This window comes from Coenobita brevimanus, chromosome 93 (genome assembly GCF_032717465.1).
Source record: "Coenobita brevimanus isolate Jiangsu-jjx chromosome 93, ASM3271746v2, whole genome shotgun sequence".
Lineage (NCBI taxonomy): Eukaryota > Metazoa > Arthropoda > Malacostraca > Decapoda > Coenobitidae > Coenobita > Coenobita brevimanus.
In genome coordinates this window covers 7,861,446-7,865,707 of record NC_137046.1, presented here as the reverse complement: position 1 = coordinate 7,865,707, position 4,262 = coordinate 7,861,446, and positions in this window count along the sequence as shown.

Sequence of the window (4,262 nt, the reverse complement as noted above, 5' to 3'; positions counted from 1 at the left end):
GAAAGTGGATAGCCTAAGTGCAGATGATATTAGGATGGATGTGGGATGCAGTTTTGAGATTGTACGTGAAACTGGGGCTTTGGATGAGTATGTTTGTTGAAGCAGTGGATGGAGATGAATGGTTGTGGGATGTTGGTGAAGTTGTAGTTGTCTGTGGTTGGAACAAGTTGCCATTATGATGCACCTTAGGAATTTGAATGGTCTTGGTGAAGTTTAAATTGTTGTTTTGGTGTGTAGCCTAAGTGGCTGCAGGTGAGTTCAGGCTTGTTATGGATGATTTCAATTATTATTGAGTGAAAAAATGTTTGTGTGAGGGTGTAAATGTGTGGGTGGAGAGTGAAGGTGACAGGGGAATGGGTGTGAAGGACTGGTTGGGTAGATTGGTGTGTGGATTGGTTGCTGGGGTTTGGGTGGTTGGGGGATAGAAGACTGGGTGGATGGGTGATTGGGTGGGTGAGTGGGTGGCTGGGGGGCATGATAGCGTTAGCTAAGAGGGCTTGAGTACAGAGGCATGGGGACTTGAAGGACAAAAGTGGAAGAGAGAGGATGTGGGAACGAAGAAGAGGGGAGAGAAAGTAAGAGGGAAGAGGAAGAGGAGAGAATGTGGTAAGGAAGGAAGCGACGAGCGAAAATGCGAGCAGGAGGAACCTCGAGGTTGAAAAAGAGAGTGTGGAGTATAATTGGGAAAGGAAAAACTGTGGAGAATTACAGCAGATTGAGAAAGATGAGGAGGAGAAAAGATGCAGAAAAAAAAAAAGAAAGAAAAAGCAGGCGAGAAGTTATAGAGAAGAAGTTATAGAGAAAAAGATGTGGATGTGATTAGGAACACATATACAGTGCACGGTGTACAGTAAGGGAGAGGTTGAGGAGAAACGTATTAAGTAATTTACATCGGATCTCTTGTGGCGTTATTGTGTTATGAATATTTGTGTTATCCTCACAGTCCAGTCACCTTATATACACCCAGTCTGGTTAATATATTTCTTCAGTTATTTCTCCTCATGTTGGATCAGTATATTCAATGCTATGGTATTCTAGCCACTTGACTGCCTTGTGTTTTTACCAACAGAGCTTTCTTTATATCCCGCTGAATAATTTTGTTGAAATTCAAAAAGGGTTAAGTATTGTAGTGAGTGAGTTTTGTTTAACCGAGTGAGAGATGAGAGGCGAAGCACTGAAAGGGCTATAGAGAGGAGGGCTGGGTAGTAATTGCTCAGTATGGATTCCTTGTTGGAAGCTGTAGCTCCTATATGGTGTATTATCTAAGTCCTTTCGAGGGAGCAGTGAAATTGTTGCACTCTTCAATGAGCAATGCGAAAATGATGTATGTATGTACATGTTGAGCCTGTGTGGAAATACAGATGAATGATGAACGAAGTAGGAGGATTTTAAAATGAATGAGTTAAAATGGAAATGGAAGAGCTGAAGGAAGTGAAGTAGATGTATATGCGGAGGTTAAGTTGGGTTAAGTTAGGTTAGGAAATGCCATAGTTCTCACATTAACTTGACCTAAATTTTCTCCATTTTGCAGCTTATTTCCCGTAGCTCAGTGATAGAAAAGGATATTGCTACAGTCTTACATTCTTTTCACAGCACTTCTTCGTGACTAGAATGAAATTCTAGTGTTAATCTATTGCTACAACAAAGCATTGAAGCTGGGGCGATGGCAATTTTGGGTCGTTAGAGTAAAAATAGTGTAGTATTAAGAGTCAAAATATTTCCCATCCCTTAGCCTGGCCTGTAATAACCCGTAATAGTTTTTAGGTTCCACTCACCACCCGACCTGATTGGCCAGCCTCATTACTTCTAATTATGTTACCTTATCACACTGCTAGAGTCAGTTGCACCTTAGGGATTAGACAACAAGCGTTTGAGAAAGATCGGCTGCTGTTCTATCTCGCTGCAGTTTAATTCCCTCATTGCAAAGACATGTTTTTCGATCATTTATGTAACTATTAAACGACCTGATTCAGTTATAGTTAGGGGAGACATCTTGTTGTAACGGGGTTCTTGGAGGCTATGTCTATCCCATCCAGTTAAAAAAGAGTCAGCCTGAAAAAAAAAAAAAATGTCTGCAAAGAAAAAGTATACAACGAAAAGACGTCACCTTTTAGAATTTTGAAGACAAGCACCATACCAATTACTCTGACAGAGGGACAGTTTTCGTCTCTGCGTCTGTAAAAGGAAGGAGACTGCATTTTTTTTTCTTATTAAATCGTGGTTTGTTTTCTTTGTGTTTGTTTAAATACGGCACCAGAAGAAAAATGATTTGCAGTGGATAAGGAATAGGATGAGAGAGAAGGCGGGGTGGGGGGAGGTTGTAGGTAGGGATGTACTGTACTAATATAAAAATAAGGGATGTATTAATATAGAAATATTTGATAATGTGTGGATCTGTGAGTGGAAAAATGTCAAACACAGAAAGATTACAATGAGAGAGAGAGAGAGAGAGAGAGAGAGAGAGAGAGAAAGAGAGAGAGAGAAGGATCACCATCTGACAATGCCAGGTGTGGACGGGGTGGGCTGGGGGTCGCCAGCGCCCACCATTAGCATCCTCTTGTGCTTTTATGAAACCCGGGGTCAGGGGGCGGGCGGAAGGCTTACCCCTTTGCCCAAGCCATTGGATGTCTTTTTTTTTTTTTTGTTTTGATTCTCTTTTCACTACAACCACAAGATACTATTTCAGGAGAAGTATCCTGGCATTAGAAATATTAATGACTTGGTATAATTTGTCCTTCCAGCTTGAACAGTCCCTCCTGAGCTGAGCTAAGTAATATGGAGATAAGAATAAAGCAGTAAAATTTGTCGCAGGATTTAAGATGGTAAGTTGCAGCACAGGGACTCAGGGAGATACAGGCATGGGTCTCTGTCCTTGAACTATTATCGAAAAGGTTGATGGCAAGGATTTCAGCAGTTTTTCTGGGCTCCTTTTCTTTTTTTTTTTTTTTTTTTTTTACATGCTTTCTTTCTCTCTTTCTGTCCTCCTACTTTTCCTCCCCTCCGTGGTTGGTGGGTCCCCAGGGCACAGGAGAAACCCATTACCACGATGGTATTACCTGCATGTCATAAGAGTAGACTAAAAGGGAAGGGAGTGATGAGAAGCTGGTAATCCCGCTGTCCTATATGTAGGATCTCCCTCATAATTTGATTCTTCCGATACCAACTCTGCCAACGCCGAAATCTATCAGCGCCAAATCCCATCAATGTCGAATCTGTCAATGCTGAATTTCCCAACGCCAAATCAGTCGACGCGAATCTATCAACTTTGAATTTATTAACCGAATCAGTCAACGCCGAATTTATCAACGTCGAATCTGTCAAAAGATGTTAGGGAGCTTCCTCAACCGAACAGGAATACGGGCCCTGGTACACTTCCATTCTCGTCGGTTGAGAGAGCTTTTCCTGACACCTTTTTTCAGGCTTATTTATTTTGTTTATTACACCTTATTGTTATCTTCTGCATTACATAAATCTTTCCAAGATCGCTATACTCTTACATGATTAATGTGCAAAAAGATATTAACTATCCATATTAAAAAACAAATCGCTAAGGCAGAGATGTTAGGAAGTACCTCAACGGACGATGACAAGAGCCCTGGACTCGTATTGTTGAGGAAGCTCCCTAGGACTTCTTCCATAGCTTATTTATTCTTGGATATAAGTGGTTTAATATTCATTGGTGGTACGTTATTTATGCAGAGTATGGTGAAGCTTGAAAGGGATTTATATAACACGGAATAGACAGTAAGGTGTAATAAACTAAAATAAATCGCTAAAGCAGAGTTGTTTGGGAGCTTCAACTGACATGAGAATACGAGGCCGAGGTGTTTATGGGGGTGTGGGCTGGAGAGAGGGTACTGTTGACCCTGCACACCACACCACACCCGACTGCACTGCACACACTCACTCACTTTCTCACTCACTCAGCACACTGTAGCACTTTGTATCACCTTAAGGCATGTCTGTTCCTACTCATTAACGACACCTTTCATTAATACACCACCGTCATATATATTCTTTCTCATACTTCATATCTCCAGATTGGCCTCTCTCTCTCTCTCTCTCTCTCTCTCTCTCTCTCTCTCTCTCTCTCTCTCTCTCTCTCCAAATGCTGCATCATAAAACGCGTGCTAAATTCCCATTTGCTTTTTCACCTTTAATGGCAAAATTTCACCAGAGTTGTCACTGTTTTTTTCCCCAGTGAGCTGTACTTACAGCACTTCATAAGCCCCTGTGCTTATAAGGGAAAGCAAGCCAAATTA